This window comes from Hemiscyllium ocellatum, chromosome 10, assembly GCF_020745735.1.
Source record: "Hemiscyllium ocellatum isolate sHemOce1 chromosome 10, sHemOce1.pat.X.cur, whole genome shotgun sequence".
NCBI classification, from domain to species: Eukaryota; Metazoa; Chordata; class Chondrichthyes; order Orectolobiformes; family Hemiscylliidae; genus Hemiscyllium; species Hemiscyllium ocellatum.
The window spans coordinates 88,140,031-88,165,087 of NC_083410.1; the positions used below are offsets into that span (position 1 = coordinate 88,140,031).

A 25,057-nucleotide genomic window follows, 5' to 3' on the forward strand; every position below is an offset into this window, starting at 1 on the left:
GGGGGGAGGGGGGTGAGAGGGAGGGGGGGAGGGAGGGAGGGAGGAGGGAGGAGGGAGGGGGGAGGGGGGTGAGAGGGAGGGGGGGAGGGAGTGAGAGGGAGGGGGGGAGGGGAGTGAGAGGGAGGGGGGGAGGGGGGTGAGAGGGAGGGGGGGAGGGGGGTGAGAGGGAGGGGGGGAGGGGGGTGAGAGGGAGATTGGGGCGGAGAGGGTGCACATTGGAATTCCGGGAGCAGGGACTGACAGGGTGGGTGGGCAAACCCGGTGCAGGAGGCTCCCTCGAGGCTGAGACCGCGGACTTGAGGAAACTTACCGAAGCGGCTCCGTCCATCACCCAAAATCCGCCAGGCGCGGACCGCCATCGACACCCAGCGTCAGCTGTTGGGAGGCGCTCGGCCCCGCGCACCCAACTGCTGCTGCGCGGGACTGGTCTGGGTGCGTGCGTGCGCGCACAAGATGCTCCAAGTTGCTTCGAGCTCCCCCACAGCGCATGCGAACTAGGTTCAGTTAAAATGGGTTGAAAGCGTTTGGTCCGTGTGTGTGTGGATGAGAATTCCTGATGAAGGGCTTTTGGCTGAAACGTGGATTTTATTGCTCCTCGGATGCTGTGCTCTTCAGCACCACTGATCCATGAAAGGAAATCTGTCATGGGGGGGTTTAGCTGCCAGTTACTCTTGAAGCAACCTGAAATCTTCCACAGTGCTGTGCCCCTCCATATAAGACCATTAGACATAGGAGTGGAAATAAGGCCATTTGGCCCATCGCGTCTACGCTGCCATTTAATCATGGCTGATTTTAGATTCTCTACAGTGTGGAAACAGGCCCTTCGGCCCAACCAGTCCACACTGACCCTCCAAGTAACCCACCCAGACCCGTTACCCTCTGACTAATGCACCTAACACTATAGGCAATTTAGCATGGTCAATTCACCTGACCTGCACATTTTTGGACTTTGGGAGGAAACCGGAGCATCCGGAATCAAACCTAGGGCCCTGGTGCAGTGAAGTAGCAGTGCTAACCAATGAGCCACCATGCTGCCTCTGGTGGGCATTTGAACTCCACTTACCCACACTCTCCCCATAGCCCTTAATTCCTTGCGAGATTAAGAATTTATCAATCTCTGCCTTGAAGACATTTAACATCCCGGCCTCCACTGCCCTCCATGGTAATTAATTCCACAGGCCCACCACTCTCTGGCTGAAGAAGTATTTCATTTCTGTTCTAAATTGACCCCTCTAATTTGCCCACAGGTCCTAGTCTCCCCACCTAATAGAAACAACTTTCCAGCGTCCACCCTTTCTAAACCATGTATTATCGTGTAAGTCTCTGTTAGATCTCCCCTCAACCTTCTAAACTCTAATGAATACAGTCCCAGGACCCTCAGCTGTTCATCGTATGTTAGGCCTACCATTCCAAGCATCTGTGTGAATCTCCGCTGGACACGCTCCAGCGCCAGTATGTCCTTTATGAGGTGTGAGGCCCAACATAGGACACAGAATTCTAAATGGGGCCTAACTAAAGCTTTATAAAGTCTCAGAAGCATATCGCTGCTTTTATATTCCAACCCTCTTGAGATAATTGACAGTATTACATTTGCTTTTTTAATCACGGACTCAACCTGCAAGTTAATCTTAGAGAATCGTGGACAAGCACTCTCAGATCCCTTTGTACTTTGGCTTTATGAATTTGCTCACGTTTAGAAAATAGTCCATGCCTGTATTCCTTTTTCCAAAGTGCAAGACCTCGCATTTCCTGGACCACTCTCCTAAACTGTCTAAATCTTTTTTGCAGCCTCCCCACCACCTCACTATTACCTGCCTGTCCACCTAACTTTGTATCATCAGCAAACTTCACCAGAATACTCTCAGTCCCTTCATCCAGATCATTAATATATTAAAATGAATAGCTGTGGCCTCAACACTGAACCCTGCAGGACATCACTTGTCACCGGCTGTCATTCCGAAAAAGAACCTTCTGTCAGACAGCTAATCCTCAATCCATGCCAGTAGCTCACCTCGAACACCATGGGCCCTCAACTTGCTCAGCAGCCTCCTGTGAGGCACCTTATCAAAGGCCTTTTGGAAGTCTAGATAGATAACATTCACTGTGTTTCCCTGGTCTAACCTACTTGTTACCTCTTCAAAGAATTCTAACAGGTGTGTCAGGCATGACCTCCCCTTACTAAATCCATGCTGACTTGTTCTAATCCAACCCTGCACTTCCAAGAATTTAGAAACCTCATCCTTAATGATGGATTCTAGAATTTTATCAACAACCAAGGTTAGGCTAATAGCCTATAATTTTCTATCTTTTGTCTTGATTCTTTCTTGAACAAGGGGGTTACAACAGCAATTTTCCAATCATCTGGGACTTTCCCTGACTCAAGTGACTTTTGAAAGATCACAACCAATGCCTCTGCTATTTCCTCAGCCACATCCCTCAGAACCCTAGGATGTAGCTCATTGTGGTCAAGAGATTTATCAAGTTTTAAAATTAAAAATCACACAGTGCCAACAGGTTTAATTGGAAGCACTAGATTAAATTCCCTACTATGTGGAAACAGGCCCTTCGGCCCAACCAGTCCACACCAACGCTCCAAAGAGTAACCCACCCAGACCCATTTCCCTCTGACTAATGCACCTAACACTATGGGCAATTTAGCATGACCAATTCACTTGATCTGCACATCTTTGGACTGTAGGAGGAAACCCACACAGACACAGGCAGAATGCGCAAACTCCACACAGACAGTCATCCAAGGCTAGAACCAAACCTGGGACCCTAGTACTATGAGGCAGCAGTGCTAGCCACTGTGCCGCCTCTAGCTTTTAGAGTGCTGCTCCTTCATCAGGTGGTTATGGAGTGTAAGATTGTAAGACACAGAATTTATTGCAAATGTTTACAGTGTGATGTAACTGAAAGTTTATATTGAAAAAGACCTTGATTGTTTGTTAAGTCTCTCATCTGTTAAAATTACATATTGGTTTCTGTTCTTTCATATGTAAATTGCAAAACTATTTTTTAAAAATTACATTCTCAAATGAACTTTAACAATTGGTGTCTGTCAGCCCAGATAATGTATTGAAAGTGTGAGTTCCCATGTGTAATGCTGTCTGTGCCACAATGTTTAGACTGATTCTAAACTAAAATAAATGAATTTACAGAATTTTACATGGATTCATGCAGTTTTTGAGTGAAGTAAAATGTAACTCTGCAAGTACAAATTCACTCCACAAACTTTTCTAGCACTTTCTCTTTTGTAATGGCTACCATACTCAATTCTGCCCCCTAACTCTCCTTAATTGTTGGGATATTACTCATGTCTTCTACTGTGAAGACTGACGCAAAGTATTGATTAAGTTCTTCAGCTATTTCCTTTTCTCCCATCACTAGCCTTCCAGCATCAATTTGGAGCGACCCAGAAAAGACAAAAGGGAGAACAACAGCGTCTGCTCGAGGCTCACCTGAAGACAGCTGAGACAGCATATGTTGACAGGCCCTCCTTTATTAAACGACAGCGGATCACAGCCCTCAGGGTAACTTTGAATACTGCACTTACTCAAACAGCAAAGAGGGAGATACTAATTGCGAAACAGGGATTATTTGAATGTGGCGCTAAGCCAGGCAGGTATCTAGCATACCTTGCCAGAAAGAAAAATGCTCCCCAATCCATTACGTCTATTAGAGAGAGTGCTGGTACCCTGACTTGTGATTGTAAAAAGATCAATGCAGCCTTCAGAAAGTTCTATTTTGAATTGTATAAGCCGGAGAGCTGTGAGGATAGAACGGAGAAGATGGAGTCTTTTTTAAAAGAATCTGGCCCTCTTGGGCCTAACCTCAGAGCAGGTGTTGTTCTTGAATGCCCACCTGATAACCCAGGAAGTACAGGAGGTGGTGAGACAGCTCCAGTACGGTAAAGCACCCAGACCAGATGGATTCCAGGCTGAGTTATAGAGTCATAAAGTCATAGAAATGTACAGCATGAAAACAGACCCTTCGGTCCAACCCGTCCATGCCGACCAGATATCCCAACCCAATCTAGTTCCACCTGCCAGCACCCGGCCCATATCCCTCCAAACCCTTCCTATTCATATACTGTTCTATAAAGAATTTATTGGTGAATTGGTCGGGCCACTTATAGACATGTACAATTCACAATCAGGGTTGCCTCCCGACTTCTCTGAGAGAAGCAAGTATCTCTCTCATTCTCAAGACAGGAAAAACCTCAGATGACTGCTCTTCATACAGACCAAAATCCTTATTGAATGTGGACTTTAAAATATTCTCAAAAATGTTGGCATTAAGATAGGATAGGATTTTACCATTCATTATAAAAGAGGATCAGACGCGGTTTATAAAGGATCGCAGATCGACTAATAACATTAGAAGAGTGTTAAATATGGTACAAGCCTGCCAGCAAGGAGCGATACTGAGATTAGTTGTCTCCCTAGATGTAGAGAATGCATTCGATCAGGTAGAATAGCCATATCTCTTTTATACTTTGGAACAGTTTGGTGTTGGAGAGGTCTTTTCTAAATGGGTTCCAGTATTACATAATGACCCCAAAGCAACAGTGATTACTAATGGTGTAAGTTCAGATAGCTTTAGTGTTGGCAGAGGTTGTTGTCAGGGATACCCTCTCTCACCACTATTATTTACATTAGTGATTGAGCAGCTGGTGGAAGCTGGTTTTATTATGACTTGATATAAATTTATTTTGAATGTGTGTCTAGTTATTTATTTACTTATTTACTTTCTTTTCTCTTTTTGTTGGTCATTGTGAATAACGTACGATATCCTATTTTGTGTTTTGGTAGTGTGTAGAATAGATTAATAGTTAGTTTTAAAATTTTATATTGGTGTTGTTATTATATTATAAAGTAGAATACACAATTTTGTACTTTTTAAAAATTTTGTGAAAAATCTCAAAAATCTTTTTTAAATAGAATATTTATAAAGACAATTAAACTTTTAACCAATCACACGATATACACATTCTCCACCTCTCTCTGTATCAGCACCGTCTGGGAAGATCAGATTTAACCTGGTATGGAATCTTCTCCCCATTAGCAATGCTGCTGGAGCTATCCCTTTAGTTGCTTGAGGGGTGGTCCTATAATCAAATAGGAACTGGGACAGTTTGATATCACATGAAATTGCAGGCTGTTTCTTTATGCCTGCCTTCAAAGTTTGGACTACTGGTTTTACCAGACCTTTGGATGATAGGTAGCACGGAGCAGTCCTTATATGATGAATATTATTCAATTTTAGGAAATACTCAAACTCCGTGTTGGTAGATGATGACCTATTATCTGTGAACAACACTTCCAGGAATCTGTGAATTGCAAAAGATGCATGCAGTTTTTCTATCATCATCCCTGTATTTGATGAATGAACTCTATGCATGTCCAGCCCCTTTCAGTGGCGTCCAACATTGAGCCCATGAAAGGACCTCCCTAAACAACGTGTAACTGAGTACAGGGGTTATCCAGCTATTCTCAAGAATGTAGGGGAGCTGCTAGCAGTAATTTTTGTCCTTATTGGCACTCTGGGCACTGCACCACCAATGCAGCTATATCCTTTCTCCTTCCTGAAAAACTTCTGGGTGTTTAATTAGAACTTCACTCAAGTTTTTGTTTTCTAATTGAAAAATGTTGAGCCAATCTACAATCTTTCTCAATCAGTTTCACCTTGGCAACATCCTTGTGCATCTTTTCTGAACCGTTTCAAATTTCACAACATCCTCCCGATAGGAAGGAGACCAGAATTGCACGCAATATTCCATCTCCTGCGTCTCCACATATAGACAGCCTTGCTGGTCTTTAAGGGTTCTGGGTTAGTGGTGCTGGAAAAGCACAGCAGTTCAGGCAGAATCTGAGGATCAGTAAAATCGACGTTTTGGGCAAAAGCCCTTTGTCAGGAATAGCCCTATTCTCTCCCTTGTTACACTTCTGTCCTTGATGTATTTGTAGAATCATTTTGCATTCTCCTTCACACTTTTTACCAAAGCTATCTCATGTCTCCATTTTGCCCTCCTGATTTCCCTCTTAATTATATTTCTACTGTCTTATACTCTTCCATAGATTCACTCGATCTCTGCTGTTTATATTGATATTTACCCTCTTCTTTTTGATCAAAACCTCAATTTCTCACGTTATCCAGCATTTCCTACAACTACCAGCTTTGTCTTTCACCCTAATGGGAACGTACTGTCTCTGATGTTTGTTATTTCAGTTTGAAGGCTTCCCACATCCCAACTGTCCCTTTACCTGCGAATATCTGTCCCCAGCAATTTTTGGAAGTTCTAGCCTAATGCTATAAAAATTTAAAAATCACACAACACCAGCTAATAGTCCAAAAGATTTATTTGGAAGCACTAGCTTTCAGAGCACTGATGCTTCATCAGGTAACTGTCAGGAGGATAGGGTGGCCACCAATATCCATTACAAACCCACTGACTCCCCAGTTACCTTGATTTTACATCCTCACACCTTGCATAAGGACTTCATTCCATTCTCCCAGTTTCTCTGTCTCCATTGTATCTTCTACAAGGAGGCCTCCAAAGTGTCCATCTTCATCCTCAACCAAGGATTCCCTTCTGCCATGGTTGATAGGACCCTAAGTTGTGTCCGACTCATGCCCACACTTCGGCCCTCTCTCCTTCTCTTCTTTCCCATAGCAGTGATAGGGTAACCCCTGGCCCTCACTTACCATCGCAGCAGCATCCACATCCAAAGGATCATTAGCTGCCACTTCCATCACCTCCAGCGGGATTATACTCCCAGAAACATATTCCCTTCTTTGTCAGCCTTCTGCAGGGACCGTTCCCTCAGGGACACCTTGGTCCAGTCCCCTTCCACTCTGAACACCATCCCACACCCCCATGCAATTGTAGAAAGTGTAACACCTGCTGGTTTACTTCCTCCCTCCTGATTATCCAAGGCTACAGACACACCTGCACTTCACTCAATCTAGTCTACTGAATTCGCCGCTCACAATGCAGTCTCCTCTACAATGGGGAAATGAAATGCAGACTTGGCGACTGCTTTACGGAACACCTACATTCCATCCACAAAAATGATCCTGAGCTTTGTGCTGCTGAACACTTCTATGCAACACTGTGTTCCCTGGCCAAAATCTATGTCTCAGGCTTGCTCCAATGCTCCAGCAAAGCTCATTGCAAGCTGAAAGATCAGCATCTCATTTTCCACTATGGGATCTTGCAGCCTTCTGTATTCAATGTGGAGTTCAATAGTTTTGGAGCATGAGTGGCTTTTCCCATGTCTTTACCCCAAAAACCAACACAACCAGACCCTGTTAGAACATGGACAGTGCTACCATAAATAGCCCATTGTCAGCCACTAATGGTCCCCATTAGCAATTATTGATTTTCTGAGGCTGACCTTTACCCATTCCATTGTTTGCCCACCTGTTTTTCTATCTCTTTGGTCTCCATCTCTGCCTGTCATTTACCCCTACCCCCACCCTATCTTCAGTCAGTTCTGAAGAAGGGTCGCTGGACCTGAAATGTTAACTCTACTTTCTCTCCATAGATGCTGCCAGACCTGCTGTTTCCAGCAATTTCTGATGTTTTTTATATAATGGAATATTAGATAAGCAGGTGAGATTAAATAATAGTATTGTAACTGCATAGGAACAGCCTGGCGAGGGGAGTAGCTAGTTCTGGAACACAGAATTTCAGTACTGTTGCCAGAATGTTGTCAGGGCCCACATCCTTTGCAGTATCCAGTGCCTCCAGCCATTTGTTGATATCACGTGAAGTGAATCAAATTGGCTCCAGACTGGCATCTGTGATATGGGGACTTTAGCAGGAGGCCGCAATGGAACATCCACTCAATACTTCTAGCTGAAGATCTTGCAAGTTTTATCTTTTGCATCATTCAGGATGGGGTTATTTGTGAAACCTCCTCCTTTTAGTTAAACATAGAAAATAGCTGCAGGAGTAGGCCATTCAGCTCTTCCAGCCTGCACCACCAACTCCTCAGTCCTTAATCTCATACGCTGTAAACTCTGTCCTGCATTTTCTCATTATCACAGTATCTCATCCAGCGAAAACCATCCCCACTATTCCTTGGCTGAACAGAATGGGAGTCTTTATAAAAAAAGTGACATGGTGTCAGGTTTTTCATTTTGTCCTCATTAGGACAGGTGCAGGAATATCACATCTAAAAGGGAACAACAATTTATACTGTATGAGAAACAGGAATTGATTGTTTGGCAGCAGCACTCTGATTGGTTGCAATGTGGGCATGGAGAATATGCCAATAAACAGTTCTCTGACAGTTTTGTTTTAAAAAAAGGAATTTGTCATCTCCCACCTCTCACAGAGCCCTACCCTCACAGAGCTCCTACCCCTCACAGACGTCTACCCTTCACAGAGCTCCTACCCCTCACAGACTCCTAACCCTCACAGTGTCCTTACTGTTCACAGAGCCCCTACCTTCATAGACTCCCACCCTCACAGAGTCCCTTCCCCTCACAGATCCCCTACACCTCACAGACCCCTATCCCTCACAGAGCCTTACCTCTCAGAGAGCCATTCCATCTAACAGTTCCCATCCCTCACAAAGCCTATTCCTCACAAACCCTCTTTGCACTCATGCCCACCTCATACACCTCACAGCACTCTCCCTTTTAGCTCCATCACCCTCACAGACACCTCCCCCAAGGTATCCCCACTTTGTATCTGCCCTCTGACATTTCCTGCACCTTTCCCATCAGCTCTCTCCCCATATCCCATGACCATCACAGCTCCATGCTCTTCACATACATCAGGCCCTCAAATCCCCATCCATCCATCTCTCTCCTTGTCCTCTCCCTCACTGACCCCACTTCCTCATCAGTCCCCATGTGCCTCTTCCCAAATCCTCACATCATTCATCCCGTCAAATACCACTCCCTCTATGTCCCTCCTCCACCTCCTTCCTCACATCACCCTCCCCCTTCATATCTCCCCACATCTATTACGCCTCTCCCTCACATCTATCTCCCTTCTACTCGGGTCACTCCATGTTGTTTGATTGTCCATCACCATTCATGATGGGATATAGCAAGACAGCAGAGCTGAAGGAATGCGACTTAGAAGGTAGGTGGTGCCATGGTAGTAATGTCACTTGCTCGGTTAATGTTCTCGGGGCACAGATTCAAATTCCATTTAAATCCAGTAAAAATTTGGAATTACAAAGTAGTCTAATGGCTACAGTGTAACCATTGCTGATTGTATGATTAAATGAGTATGACTATGTCAGGCTGTTGCATGGGACACTCACCCAATTTTGGCATAGGTTCCCAAATATTAGTAAGGATGATTTTGCACAATTGATAGGGTTGTGTGTGCAATTGGTATTTCCAATGCTTTGATTGATCCTGAGTGGCTTATCTGATTTCATTCCTTTTATCAGACTTTGTAGTAGTTAGATACAGCTGAGTGGCTTGCTGGACCATTCAGAGGGCACATTGCATGTCTAACACATGTAGATCATATCAGATAAGGATTGTCTAAGGATAGCATCGGCACAGTTCTTACTGCGCTGAAAATGAAAGGAAGGCCAATGCAGAAGAAAGGGGGAAAGAGAGAGAAGAAAAGTGGAAAGAGAGAGAGTTTGAACTATAGAAGTTAACAATTAGAGAGGAATTAAAAGGGTAAAGATGAAGGTAAAAGCTTGGTTTAGTGAGGAAAATAGTGATGACGAATAAATGCATTGTAGCCAAAGGCCTGATGGGGATTTGTTTAACTATGTCTGTTTAAAGCAGTTTCTAAATTTGATGAGAAAGATGTAGAAGGCTTTCTCATTTCATTTGATAAAGTGGCTAAACAAATGAAGTGGCCAGTGACCATGTCGATCTTGTTCATTCAAACAAAGATGGAAGGCAGAAGTAGTGAGATATTTGCATCATTATCCGAGGAGGTATCTGGGTGTATGAGGAGGTGAAGAAAGCCATCTTAACTGCATATGAGCTTGTGCTACAAGCCTACAGACAATGTTTCAGGAATCTAAGGAGGGATCCTGGTCAAATGTACATTGAGTTTGAAAGGATCAAACAAAGTATTTTTTTGATAGGCAGATAAGGGCATTGAAAATAGATCAAACATATGATGCTCTTCGAGAGAAGATTATTTTGGACGAGTTCAAAAATTCATTTCCTGAAGTAGTTTGAACTTGTGGAAGAGCAGAGAGTTAAAACTTCAAGATTAGCAGCTGAAATGGCTGATGATTATGAATTGGTTCATGAATCAAAGTTTGGCTTCTGACATTAATTTTAATCTGTGAGTGATAGAAATTGGGGAAAGGAGAAATCATTAACGATAATAAAGATAGTTTAACACAGGGTAAAAAGGAAACCCATGAGGGGAAAAGAGAAGCAACAAAGGTCAATTGTTTTCACTGCTATAAAGTAGGTCACATGAAGTTGTAGTACTCGTCGTTTAGAAAAAGTACTGGGAAGACGGATGTAGGAAAACAGGATAAGCCAGTGCATTTTGTTGAAGTAATGAAGGAAAGTTTTGGTGGAACTTATTAGATGATTTAATAAAGGTATTAAATGGGTTAGATAATGGAGTGCTTGGGATGTAGCATTAACACTTTTGTGATCTTCATTAAGGATGTCCTGCAGGAATGTTTGATTTTCGGTGACAATCATCACTTACGACCAGGGATGTAATGTGATTGCCAGTGAATGTCGTTATCAAGGCCCAAAAGTCCAATTACATTTCAATTTGTAACTGGACAAAAAAAGCAATGGCTGGGAAGCACATTTAGTCTGTTTTATATAGGTTCTATTTAGAATGGGTCCAAAGGATGAAAGAGTCATGGGGGTATTTCAGGTCACCATGAGAGACTTAAAAAAAACCATCAGAGTCTTTGCAGCCTAATAGACTGTGTGCAGAGCTTCTAACCCAACATCCCATTCCCAAGATCAAGAGTTCAGGACCAGAGGTTTCTAGCCCTCCGGATTTCAAAAAAAGTTGCAGTCACCACTCCATCAATCATGCCCTTGGATTGGCTTGCCTCTTACTAAGTGTGATGTTTGATTATTATCATTCCTTACCAACACTTCCCCAAATCCCCAACATTTGCTTCTGAATGATACAGGCTGATCAGTTGTTTGAGTCATCTGCGTATGCAGCGATAGAACTTTCAATATTTACAGGTTCCTGGTTACTGGAGGCACTGAGGTCTTTGACACTGGAGGCAGTGAGATTGCAGGATATGGAAGCACAAATAAATATGGCACTACTTCTCTGCATTATTGCAAATGTTGATCTCATTCAGTGCAAATTACTTACGTAAACCCAAAATTTCAGCAATGATTTAAGTGAAACAATGCACCAAGTCAGAATTAACATTCAGCATCCTCCTCCTCCATCTATCATTCAATTTGTCCTTCCTCCCCTTTTGTCAACAGCATAAAAGCTATCATTTTCCAGCCCGCTTCAGTTCTAAAGAGTCATTGGATTTGAAACATTCACTCCGTTTTTCTCTCTATAGATGCTGCCAGACCTGCTGAGTTTCTCCATCACTTTCTGTTTTTACTTTTGATCTTAAGATCCTTAGTATGTTGTTTTCATTCACATTCATAATGATATCCATGTGTGTTTCGACAGTATGGTGCTGGAAAAGCACAGCAGGTCTCCTCTCCCTTCCCCTGCATGTGTTCTTGCTGAGTTACCTTGTAATATGATTTAACAGATGGAAGGCAGAATTAGTGAGATATTTGCATCGTTATCAGAGGAGGCTTTGGGGCATATGAGGAGATGCAGAAAGCCATCTTAAGTGCATATGAGCTTGTGCCACAAGCCTACAGACAACGTTTCAGGAATCTAAGGAGGGACCTTGGTCAAATGTACAAGAGATAGATTTATTCATGAAGAGTTAATTGGGTGTGAACTGGTTGCGTAAATGTTGGGGGCTAGTAATCAGTGGGGCAATTTATTGATGGTTAATAAAGGAAAAAATGGGGAATTCAAAATGGCAGCGACCCAGTAGATCTGCTTTGTTGAGCTCTGCACCAGAACCCAGACAATATGAGACACTCACCCTCTCTTTACTGCTTAATTTGTTGGAAATAACCATTTTTCGACCCTTAGAACTATTTAGTACCAGTTTGGAGCAATTTGGAACTGTTTGAGGAAAGTTAAGAAAATGTCTATGGGGAAGAGAGCATGGGGATCACATCAAGCCACGACCCCCACCCCAACAACAATGGACACACCCATGGCTGCAGCGCCGGCCTCACCGATGGAGAAGAGTCTGATCTCGGAGTTGGTGAAACTCTGAGAGAAGATTGATTGGTCAATGGAGGAGACCCAGACCAGGCTTGAATCGATCTCGGTCATGCTGCAGAGGCATGACCAGGAGATCCAGTGCCTCGGGCAGCATGTTGGGGAGGTGGAGCAACGGGCTGCAGCTTCTGAGACTGCGACGGAATCCTCGGCGGGTCAGGTTCAGGCTCTGGAACGCTGAGTGCAGGCCTATGAGGAGCAGGTCGACGACCTCAAAAATCGAGGTCGTTGGAAGAACATCTGGTTGCTGGGGCTTCCCGAACGGGAGGAAGAAGGCCAACTCGTCAGCTTTTTGGAGCAATGGCTCCCGCAGGTTCTGAGGCTGGAAGTCGAGTGCGGGTGCCGGGCAAGTGGGCCCACCAGATTGCAGTGCGCAGGCTCGGATCGGACCAACACCCCACCCCCACCCGGTCTAGTGCGACTCCAGCATTATAGAGACAAACAAATGATGCTGGAAGCCTCTAGAACACTGGGGAAGGATCCCCAGGCTCTGATATATAAAGGATAATGAATTATGCTTTTCCAGGACGTTTCTCTGGTCATGATTCACAAGAGGAAGGCCTTTGATGAGGTAAAAAGACAGCTGAGGGACTTGAATATCCAGTATTCCATTAGATATCCGGTGATACTGCGTTTCAGCCACGGAGGATCCGTGTTCGACTTTGATTCACCGGAAAAAGCAAAGGACGTCTTGGATGCTTTACAATAGACTGACTGGCTTGAATTATATGGACAATTCTTTTTTCTGTCTGTAATTTGCATGGTTTACCTGGTTGTTTGGGGGTGGTCTTGGTTTTCTTTTTGATGTATGTCGGGGTCATAATTATTTTCCTTTTTTTGTTGCCTCTCCCTTCTCTCTTCCTTCCCATCATCCTTTGTTTTCCTGGGTTTTCTTTTCTTATTATTTCCTTTTTGTCCTTCTCTTCTGGTTTGGGATGGTCAGGGGAAGTGGAGGGATGCGGGGTGAGGTCATTTTTTTTTGTTCTACCAGGAGTGTCTAGGATTACGGTATGGAGGGGATGGGTTGAGCCTACTTTTAACTTTCTTGTTATACAATTTTCTTTCTTTTACTTTGTGTTGCCTGGAGTCATAGTGGGGCTAATGGATGGTATGAGCACCCCCCTGTGGACAAGAGAGAAAGTCTCCTTTCAGTTATGTTATATGTTGGTATGTTGTAGAAGTAGCTATTGGAAGTTTTGATTTAGTAGTTTTGGAAGTTGCATTTTTAAACTTATACGAACTGTTTATGATTTTCACTCGGCACACTATGAGTGGGGTTCTTCCTCCCAGGGGGTCACGAATTGTTTCAGAAGATGATGGCTAGCTATTCATTTAAATGGTACACCTGGAATGTTAAGGGGAGTCATTCACCAATTAACAGAAAAAAGATACTGTCAAGCCTTAGAACAGAGAGGGTTGATGTAGCCTTGTTACAATTCTTTGAAGTGGTGACAAGTAAGTTAGACCAGGTAAACCCAGTGGATGTGGTCATCTAGACTTCCAAAGGCCTTTGATAAGGTGCCACACGGGAGGCTGCTGGGCAAGGTGAGGGCCCATGGTGTTCGAGGTGAGCTACTGGTATGGATTGAGGATTGGCTGTCTGACAGAAGGCAGAGAGTTGGGATAAAAGGTTCTTTTTCGGAATGTCAGCCAGTGACAAGCGGTGTCCCGCAGGGTTCAGTGTTGGGGCCACAGCTGTTCATGTTATGTATTAATGATCTGGATGAATGGACTGGAGGCATTCTAGCGAAGGTTGCCAATGATATAAAGTTAGGTGGACAGGCAGGTAGTACTGAGGAAGTGGGGAGGCTGCAGAATGATTTAGACAGTTTGGGAGAGTGGTCCAGGAAATGGCTGATGGAATTCAATGTGAGCAAATGCGAGGTCTTGCACTTTGGAAAAAAGAATACATGGACTACTTTCTAAACGGTGAGAAAATTAGTAAAGCCAAAGCACAAAGGGATCTGGGAGTGCTAGTCGAGGATTCTCTAAAGGTAAACATGCAGGTTGAGTCCATGATTAAGAAAGCGAATGCAATGTTGTCATTTATCTCAAGAGCGTTGGAATATAAAAGCACCGTTGTGCTACTTAGACTTTATAAAGCTCTGGTTAGGTCCCATTTAGAGTACTGTGTCCAGTTTTGGTTCCCACACCTCAGGAAGGACATACTGGCACTGGAGCGTGTCCAGCGGAGATTCACACAGATGATCCCTGGAATGGTAGGTCTAACATACGAGGAACGGCTGAGGATCCTGGGATTGTATTCATTGGAGTTTAGAAGATTAAGGGGAAATCTAATAGAAACATACAAGATAATACATGGCTTGGAAAGCGTGGACACTAGGAAATTGTTTCCGTTAGGCGAGGAGATTAGGACCCGTGGACACAGCCTGAGAATTAGAGGGGGTAAATTCAAAAGAAATGCGGGGTCAGGTGAATTGGCCATGCTAAATTGCCCGTAGTGTTAGGTAGGGGGTAAATGTAGGGGTATGGGTGGGTTTCGCTTCGGCGGGTCGGTGTGGACTTGTTGGGCCGAAGGGCCTGTTTCCACACTGTAAAATCTAATCTAATCTAATCTAATTTCTTTAGCCAGAGAGTGGTGGGCCTGTGGAATTCATTGCCGCAGAGTGCAGTGGAGGTCGGGACGCTAAATGTCTTCAAGGCAGAGATTGATAAATTCTTGATGTCACAAGGAATTAAGGGCTTCGGGGAGAATGCGGGTAAGTGGAGTTGAAATGCCCATCAGCCATGATTGAATGGCAGAGTGGACTCGATGGGCTGAATGGCTTTACTTCCACTCCTATGTCTTATGGTCTTACGGTCTTAAGAAATGCACTTAACTGATAAGGAGCATTTGAAGTTGCAACAGGGAGGATTCGGCTAGGTGTTTTTCTCTTCATTTAACTCGAAAAGTAGAGGAGTGGCCATTCTCATCCGGAAGAACCTCCCTTTTCAAATGCTAGACCAAATTAAGGATAAGTGTGGGTGATTCATAATTCTTAAAGCTTTCATACATGGAGAGGAATATGGGATTCTGAATGTATATTGCATCCCGGCACATCCCCTTAAATTCATAATGGATGCATTTTCTAGATTGATGGCCATTGAGGCACGTCATATAATTATAGGGGGAGACTTCAATCGTATTATTGAGCCCAAGGTGGACAGGATGTCTAGGGGTCTTGCGGGTGTGTCTCAGCAAACCAGGCAGTTGGTGGACTTGAACAGAGAGTTGGGGTTGGTGGACACATGGAGATGTCTTCGCCCCGAAAGTAGAGATTTTACTTTTTTTCTAATCCATTTAAGTGCTGTACTCGAATTGAAATTTTTTTTTGTCCCATTGACCTTTTTGAACTCAGTGCTGACTTGCAGAATAGGGAACATAGCCATTTCTGAACATGCGGCAGTATACATGGAGGTCAAGGCCGGAGGTGATGGAGCGAGATCCGGCGCTGGCTCACGGACCCTTTCCTCCTGAAAGTTAGCACATGTATAGAGTATTTTTTTGCAGGAGTTTAAAATCTTTTGGGATATTAATTTAGATACAGTCAGCAACCCATTGGTGCTGTGAGAGACCGCCAAGGCCTCTGCACAAGTTTTGATTATTTCTTACTCTGCGACCCAGGAGTGGCAGAGGGGAGAACAGTAACGTTTGCTCGAGGCTCATCTGAAGGCAGCTGAGTTAGCATACTTTGATAGGCTGTCTATAATTAAATTACAGCAGATTACAGCCCTTAGGTCTATTTTGAATGCTGCACTCACCCAAACAGCAAAGAGAAAAATCTCTTTTGCAAAACAGAGATTATTTGAGAATGGTGATAAACCAGGTAGGTATATAGTATACATGGCCAGAAAGAAGAATGCCCCCCAATCTATTACATCCATCAGAGAGAGTACTGGTACTCTTACTTGCAATGCTGAAACGATTAATGCAGCATTTAGAAAGTTTTATTTTGAGTTGTGCCAGTTGGAGGACTGTGAGGTCAGAATGATGAAGATGGAATCCTTTTTTAAGACCCTGGACCTTCCAGGTTTAACTTCAGAGCAGGCGTCCTTTCTGAGTGCTGCCCTGATAATTCAGGAAGTACAGGAGGTGGTGAAACTGCTTCAGAGTGGTAAAGCACCTGGACCAGATGGATTTCAAAGTAAGTTTTATCAGGAGTTTATGGACAAGCTGGACGGGACATTCTTGGATATGTACAATTACTCATTCAGTCAGGGCTGTCTCCCATCTTCTTTGGAGAAGCAAATATTTCTCTTATTCTTAAGAAAGGAAAAGCCCCAGAAGGTTGCACTTCATGCAGGCCTATATTGTTATTGAACATAGATTTTAATATCCTATTGAAAATGCGGGCATTGAGGCTGGAGAGGGTATTGCCTTTTATTGTAAAGGAGGACCAGACAGGTTTTATTAAGGGCTGTAGGGCTACCAACAATATTAGAAGAATATTAAATATGGTCCAAATATGTCACCAAAGATCAATCCCGGGTTTGGTAGTCTCCCTGGATGCAGAGAAAGCAACTGATTGGGTGGAGTGACCGTACCTCTTTTATGAGATGAAAACAATGACTGCAGATGCTGGAAACCAGCACCACTAATCCCGTACCTCTTTTATATCATGGAACAGTTTGGTCTTGGAGAGGTTTTTGCCAAATGGGTGGTAGTGTCGTGTAGTGATCCGAAAGCAGCAGTTCTCACTAATGGTATAAGGTCAGATAGTTTTAGTGTTGGCAGAGGCTGCCACCAAGGTTGCCCTCTTTTGCCACTATTATTTACATTGGTGATTGAGCTGCTGGCAGAAGCCATTTGGACGGATCCCAATATAACTGAGGTAGGGTCAGGCAGGCATAAAATCACCTTCTATGCGGATGATATCCTTCTCTTTTTAACTAATCCAATGACATCTGTGCCCCACTTAATACTAGCGGTTAATCTATCTGGTTTGTTTTCAGGGTATAAAATTAATTTCATGAAATTGGAGGCCATGCCTGTGGGGGGGGTCTTAATAATATATCCAGCTTTGGGATGGAACCCGTATCCCCTTCCGGTGGTCACTGGGAGGTTTTCTGTATTTCGGCATTTTTGTTACCCTAGTTTTCAATCAATTATATTAAGCCAACTATGTGCCGTTTCTAGAGAAGACAAGGCAGGACCTTCGGTGCTGGGAAGATCTTCCAATATCTTGGTTGGGCAGAATAGCTCTGGTTAAGGTAAATGTTCTTCCTTGCTTATTATATCCCATGCGAATGCTCCCTTTGATGCTGCCCAGGCAAATACTGTGCAGGCTTTACAGCTGGCTTGGATCTTTTATTTGGCATCATAGGCGGCCTCTTATTAAGCTGGCCAAACTGCAGCTTCCGCAGGAGAGGGGGAGGGGGTCCAGACTTTAAGAATACCAATTGAGTTCTTTACTATCCTATGTGACTGAATGAGCCTGTCAGGATCCACGATCAATCTGGTTGGATATTGAGACCTCCCAGATAAAATGCCCTCTCATTAATTTGTTGTTTATGAACAAGATGAGAATTGCTATGGATCACTGCAAAAGCCCGATTTTCCTAAACATAGTTAAAGAATGGAGAATGATGTGGTAGGGCGAGGGCAATTTACAAAAAAAATCCCCTTTCAATCCCATGGTGGGAACGTTGGGATTCCAGCCAGGTTCAATGGACTCTGGCTTTAAGCTCTGGGAGTTCAGTTTCTCCTGTTTGGGAGATCTATTTGACGGGGAGGTCATGATGTTCTTAGAGCAGCTGAGTTAGAAGTTCGAGCTACCTAGGAGATCTCTTTCGTTACTTCCAGGTTAGAGACTTCATACAAAAGAAGTCTACAATGATGGCTAGCCCCTACAAGTCGGACATAGAGAGGGGAATGCTCCGATCTACAGGTGTCCTCTTGGTTAGTACTCTCTATCACTTGTTAGGTAGCAATGCCTTGAAGGACATTGAACGGCTATGCAGAACCTGGACTCAAGAATTAGGAGTGGAAATTTTGTCAAAGATGTGGGAGGATATCTGGGAAAATGTTAGGAAGATCTCAGTTTGTAATAGGACCAAGGCTAGTCAACTGAAGGTACTTCATATAGCTCACCTGGCACCGGAATGGCTTGTGATATTTAAGACAGGAGTGTCCCCAATGTGCCCCAAGTGTAAAATGGAGGTTGGTACTCTTACTCCCTGCTTGTGGTCATGCCACAAGGTCCGCAGGTATTGGGATGCCATAGCAAATGTTTTGGGAACTGAGGTTAAATTGGATCCGATGTCCCTCCTTTTGGGTCTTCCAAATCTTCCCCCTTTGGATGTGCATGGGAAGAAATTGTTTAATATTCTTTCATTCTGAGCGAGGAAGAACATTCTAATGAGTTGGGTGTTGGAGAATCCGCCAGGACTCTCGAGCTGGCGTAGCTTAGTCATGGAACACATCTCCGGACTTCCTCAAGAGGATGGTGTACCAGAAAAGGGAATTGTTTTACAGAACATGGCGGAATTACTTTGAAATTATATTGATGCAGACTTATCAGCTATATTATTCAGGGCCTTTGTGTAGCCGTGACGGTTGTGTCTGTCAGTCTGGGAGCCCCTGGGGGGAAGAATCCTGAACAAATACATGTTTACTTCCTATTGCTTCCAATGGTGGGGAGCTTCGGTGAGATTGCACTGAGTGTAGTAATTTAATTGAATATAATTTAAGTTATCTTGCTATAACATGGTTTAATTTTGTTTTGTTTGTTTATTTATTTTCCTTCTTTCTCCTTGGTGATTTATTGAATTGTAGTTTTTGTAGAGGTCTTTTGTCTTTTTGTTTGAGTTTCGGTAGTTTGTGGAGTAGAGTAGTAGTTTGTTTTCTATTATTGGTATTATGCTATAAAGTTGTCACACTATTTTGTCCTGGTTTTGTAATTTTGTAAAAAAATTTTAAAACTTTTTTTCAATAAAAATATTTATCTAAAAAAAGAAAAAATATGGTGGTTTGGTGATAGGGAAACACATTTGTTGTGTGTAAGAGCACTCCTGGATATTAAAAAAAAATGAGTAGATAAAAAATATACCACAGGTGATTGGATGAATGGGACTCAAAATGTTCAGTTATGTAAGAATACTTATGGATATAAAAATAAAATAATCAGTGGAACATGAGTTTTTGGAACACAGTTAACTGAAATAAAACTAACACGAAGACTGGACTTGGATTCTTCAAAAACATTTATCTTCTAGTGCATAATATTATCTTGCGTCTTGACAGAATTTTTCAGCATAAACAGCAAGTATCGTGATAAATATTAAGTATCATCATAAATGCAATAAAAATTATACCTTTGTGAAATTAAAACTAATTTTTACACTGTAAAAATATGTGTGGGGACTGTGAGATTATACTTAGCATGGCAACAATGCAGCACAACACAAGGGAATGTTTCCTCGACATGAAAATTGGACTTCATTTCCATCAGGATGGTACAATGGTCACTCCTAACAATACTGTCATGGATTGATGCATTTGTGGAAGTTAGATGAATGAGTATGAGGCACTGCAACTTTTTTAACTCTCGTTGACTCCATCATCATTTGCTGCAGACCCAGTAAATCGGTTGTATCCTTCAAAACACACTAGGTAGTGGAGTTCCTGAGCCCTCTTGGTAATGGACATTGAACTTTTTCACCCAACATATATTCTGTGCCTTTGCCACCCTCAGTCTTTCCTACACGTGCTATCCAACATGGAGGAATACCGGTGCAGCAGCTGAGGGCTGGCAGTAGTTCCTAATTAGCAGGAGGTTTCCATGCCTTTGTTTGACTTTATGAAACAGATCTCACATGGTCTAGAGTCAATGTTGAGGACACAGGATAAGGCTTTCCTGACTCTGTGCCACTATTGTGCCACCTCTGGTGATGTCTGGGCAATTGTTAGTTTGGATTCTGTTGCTGGATTAATCTGCAGGACAATTTTCCAAACTTTGGCATGAACTCCCCAGATGTTAGGAAGATTTTGCAGGGTTGACTTGGCTTGGTGTGTCATTGTTCTGATGCCTAGTGATCTATCCAGTTTCATTCCTTTTTGAATTTTCTGTAGTGATATGTTATAACGGTTTGGCTTTGCCAGAGGGCAGTTAATAGTTGACCACTTTTGGTGTGAGTCTGGAGTCACATGCCCAGGTAAGCAGTAGCAGATGGGTTTTTATAACAATGGTGTCATGGCTACCATTGCTGATAGTACCCCATTTTAATTCCAGATTTATTTATTGTACTTGAATACCACCAGCCATAATGAGATTTGAACAACTGTTCCACAGGATTAGCCTCTGATTACTAAACCAGTGACATTACCACTGTGTCATCATCTTGGCATTGACCTGCATTGTCTCCTGGTTCAACAATCTCTTTAAAAGTCTAATTCTCATTTTCAAACTGCTCCAAAGCATTGCTCCTCCCTGTCTTTGTACTTCTTCAATCCCTATAACCTGCTGAGATTTCGGTACACTTCCAATTTCAATCTCTTGCCCATCCTGACTTTCATCACTCTATCTCTGTCAGTCATGTTGTGGCTCCAACCTCTCATATACATTCCTTAAATCTGTCCTCCTCTCTACCTGTTTTTCTCTTAAGATTCTCCTTAAAACCTATTTCTATGAGCCAGCTTTTCATCTCAATTTCAATTTGGCCTTATGTGCCTTGCTGACAAATTTTATTTACAACAGTGCTGTGAAACACTTTTGGACATTTTACTAACTTACATCACCGCAAGTTGTTCCTGTTCTTACAGTCTCCGTCAGAATGTTTAAAACTTGCCATAAATGTAGTGACCACATTAACAACTCATGATTTTATGCAGGACAATATCTATAATGCATGTTGCAATTATGGCTAACCACAGTTGTATCATTATGAAAACTGAAATTTGCTAAATTGAAGAGTATTTGTTTTGTGGAAAAAAATGTACATGGTACAGTGCATCCCTGAGTAACAGAAAATTGAAAAGCTTGTCAGCTTTTTTCCTTTGTTAGCTATCAGTTGATCTTCTGTCACGATTCTTGAACATTAGTGTGGAATCTAGAGAGCTTATGTAATAGTTATGATTTGGAGATGCCGGTGTTGGACTGGGGTGTACAAAGTTAAAAATCACACAACACTAGGTTATAGTCCAACAGGTTTAATTGGAAGCACTAGCTTTTGGAGCAACGCTCCTTCATCAGGCAGCACTCCAAAAGCTAGTGCTTCCAATTAAACCTGTTGGACTATAACCTGGTGTTCTGTAATTTTTAACTATGTAATGGTTAGTTGCTAAGATGAAGTTATGTTTAATCTGATTTGTCTCTTTAACCTCTGCCAAGTTATATATGATCGGGAAGTGATCTAATTCAATAAAATCTATGATTAACAACAGGGAGCTGCTTTTAAATCCTGGCTCATGGCTTTGAAGCGAAGTCTTTATTAAGATTGGAGAAAAAGAACAGCAAATTACTAGTTCAATTTTTCTTTTTTAATGCTTTTGACTATGCAATAATGTCTAGTACGTGTAAAACTTTTATATTAGATTGATTTAGCATTTAAAAACATACATACATAACAAGTAATGTAAGCAAAAAAGGGTGTTGTTGGATTTCAACTGTATTATATATATATTGAGGTCACACACCGTCTGTGAGTGGAGATGAGGAGTCCTATTTTGGCTTTTGGAGAGAATAGACATACTTATACCAGCCCCCTTAGATCCTAGTAACTCTGATATCTAAGAACAATGTCACTTCTGTAGTTCCTCTCCCACCAATCATGAACAAGCCCAAGACAAGTGACACTGAACCATCTCAAATAACCCTTACCCATTTCCACATACTGGCAGAGGTGGCAAATACTGCAAAGTGCCAACAGTGGTCAGCTGGGAAAATACCACATCAGCAACTAAAGAAGAAAAACTGTTCTACAGAGAGACAACAATAACCTAACTTAACTAGTAGGAGATCATAATTCGCTTTGACTTTACTAGTGTCACAAACAGCTCTGTCCTTGATTTTTCAGAGGGGTAATAAACCAGGGCAGGCTCTGATCAGTTTGGTTTGGTACAGAGGTGAAAAGGATTTTGAGAGGCCTTTGTTTATGTGTAAACAGATGAGACTTCAGGCCAAAGTGGTCATGTTTTAGAAGTGACCTGTTTAGTGGTCAGCTCTCTAGCTACTTGAGCTGAGCTGAACAGTTTCTATTTCAGTCTTAAACTGGTTGGAAGTTCAACAGGGAGCTGTGTGGAAACTCTCTCTTTCTCTTCTGCCCTTCAACTTCAACCTGTCAGCATGTGTTCCATTCACACCGGTTTTTAAACGGAGTTTGCTTATTGGGACTGTTGTGTATATTCGGAACAGCATAATTAAGTCTAGTTGGATAGGCTGGGTTCTGTCGGGGTTCTTTATTCTGTTCTTTATGTTTCATTGTGTAATTTTCTGAATACATTTTGTCTGTTATAAAATGTAATAGTCAACCTAGCTAATTTAATCTGGGTAAGTTTCACTGTATACTTACCAAAACAAAATTGCAAAATTATGGTCTGAGCTGCCTGCTTAAGAAAGTTTTGAGTGGTCTAGCTTAGTCCATAATATTAGCTTCTGAAGTCTTTTGATTTTGGTACAACAATGAGGCCACTCACTAAACAGCAAGCTCATCCCAAGTAATCTCCAGGAGAAGATTTATGGAATGATGTAGAAAAGAGACCAAACAGACTTCAAACAGGAGCTTCCATGCCCAATGAAGGATGACACAGTTAGAGGTTTATTGAATGTTTCTACCTCAGTTGGAACCATTGCTCAGAAATATTAGTAGCAGAAATAAGTACCATCTATAAGATGCAGTGCAGAATTCATCAAAGCTCTTTAGACAGTATCTTTCAAACCCATGACCACTTCCATCTAGAAGGCCAAGGATAGCAGACACATGGAAACAGCACCCCTTGTAGGTTCCCCTTGAACATCACCCCCCCCCACCCCACCCACCCCCCACCCACCAGGCCACTCACCATTCTGACTTGGAAATAGATTGCCATTCCTTCCCTGTTGCTGGGTCGAAATTCTGAAATTCCCTCCTCAATGGCATTGTGGATCTACGTGAACTGCAGTGGTTTAAGAAGGCTGCTCACCACCACCTGCTCAAGAACAACTAGGGATGGCCAATAAATGCTGGTACAGCCAGTGACAGCGGCATCCCATAAATAAGTTTAAAACAATAGCAGGTCAAAGAAATGTGGGAGAACACTAAATCCTTTGTGAACTAATGAAGTCTTCATGATCATGTATTGATAAACAAAATTAAAATTTTCTATCTAAAAATAGTTTCTGACTGAGAGTCAAAAGGCTATATTTTTTACTTTTTATATGACTAGTTCAGTTGGCTGAGCAGCTGGGTTATGATGAGAGTGGCACCAACAGTGTGGGTTCAATTCCCGCACTGGCCAAGGTTACCATGAAGGACTCTCCTTCTCAACCTCTCTCATTACCTGAGGTGTGGTGACCCTAAAGTTAAAAAAACACCAATCATCTCTCTAATGAAAGAGCTGTCCTATGGTCCAGTAGGACTATTATGATTTTACCTTTTACCTGAGTAAGCCCTGAACCACTTTCCTAGACTTTCCCACCTTTACACCCATGTATTTTCATCCTGATTGTTTTGTGTATGCCAGGGGAAGTTTATAAGGAGATTAGAATTTTCAATCATAGAATCCTACAGTGTAGAAACAGGCCATTTTGCCCATCAAATCCACACCGACTCTCTGAAGAGTAACCCTCCCAGACCCATTCCCCTCCCCTATTACTTTATATTTCCCCTGACTAATGCACCTAACCTACACACGCCCCTGATGTCTGTGGGCAATTTAGCATGGACAATTTGCCTAACCTGCATATCTTTGGACTGAGGGAAGAAACCAGAGCACCCGGAGGAAACCCATGCAGACACGGGGAGAATGTGAAAACTCCACTTAGACAGTCACCTGAGGCTGGATTTGAACCTGGGCCTCTTCACTATGAGGCAGCAGAGCTAACCACTGAGCGACCGGGCCACCCAATTTTAATTAATAGAGGTATATGCCAATGCTTCATAATTATTTATCAATAGCTAGAACCTACTTCTTTGTAATAAATAGTCATTTCATGATTACAGAAACTTGGTCCATGCTTTCTCTCAACTTGGGTCAACAAGTCAGGTAAATTAGGGAATTTTGCATGCTCTTGTCACAACTCTGGGAATAGAGGGAATTAATTTCCAGCGTGCTGTCCCAGTGACATGTGACAGAAACTTTTGTTGGTGGGAACTAGATGTCTTTCCCCTCTGCCTCTTTAATTACAGTACAGTTAGTTCTGCTATAATGCAGTAGTTCCGTTCTCCTACAATCCCATGCTATAAAAAATTGTGTAATAGCAGCACCATTTAAACTAGTAGGTCCAGAATCACATTATAACCAATGCACACTTTGAAACTTTGCACCTTAGAAACAGTGTCCCTAATTCGTCGATTGTGTTATAGTGAATTTGTGTTAACAAAACACGCAATGTAGTGGAACAAACTATATTCTTGGTGATCCACATGATAACAAATTGCAATTACAGCATCATTAACAGTGCAAACAGGAAATAAGTATATCATTGAATCCACTAAAAAATAAAAATCAAATGACTCACTAAGTATACACACCTATTCCAATGACTGAATGAATTGGTACTGGAATTGAATTGTTTCAGAAGAAAGATTAGTAAGAATAAAGATTGAAAGTGTCTGCTC

At 42.5% G+C, this 25,057-nt stretch overlaps 1 protein-coding gene across 2 annotated transcripts in view; it reads right to left on the bottom strand.

Moving 5' to 3' along the window:
- entpd6 (ectonucleoside triphosphate diphosphohydrolase 6) overlaps positions 1-408 on the bottom strand; it is a 62,230-nt gene extending 61,822 nt beyond the window's left edge. For both annotated transcript variants that reach the window (XM_060831724.1, XM_060831723.1), the window contains exon 1: positions 311-408. The gene's annotated coding sequence lies outside the window, so the exon portion shown is untranslated. The remainder of the gene's footprint in view (positions 1-310) is intronic.
- Between the last annotated feature and the right edge of the window lie 24,649 nt (positions 409-25,057).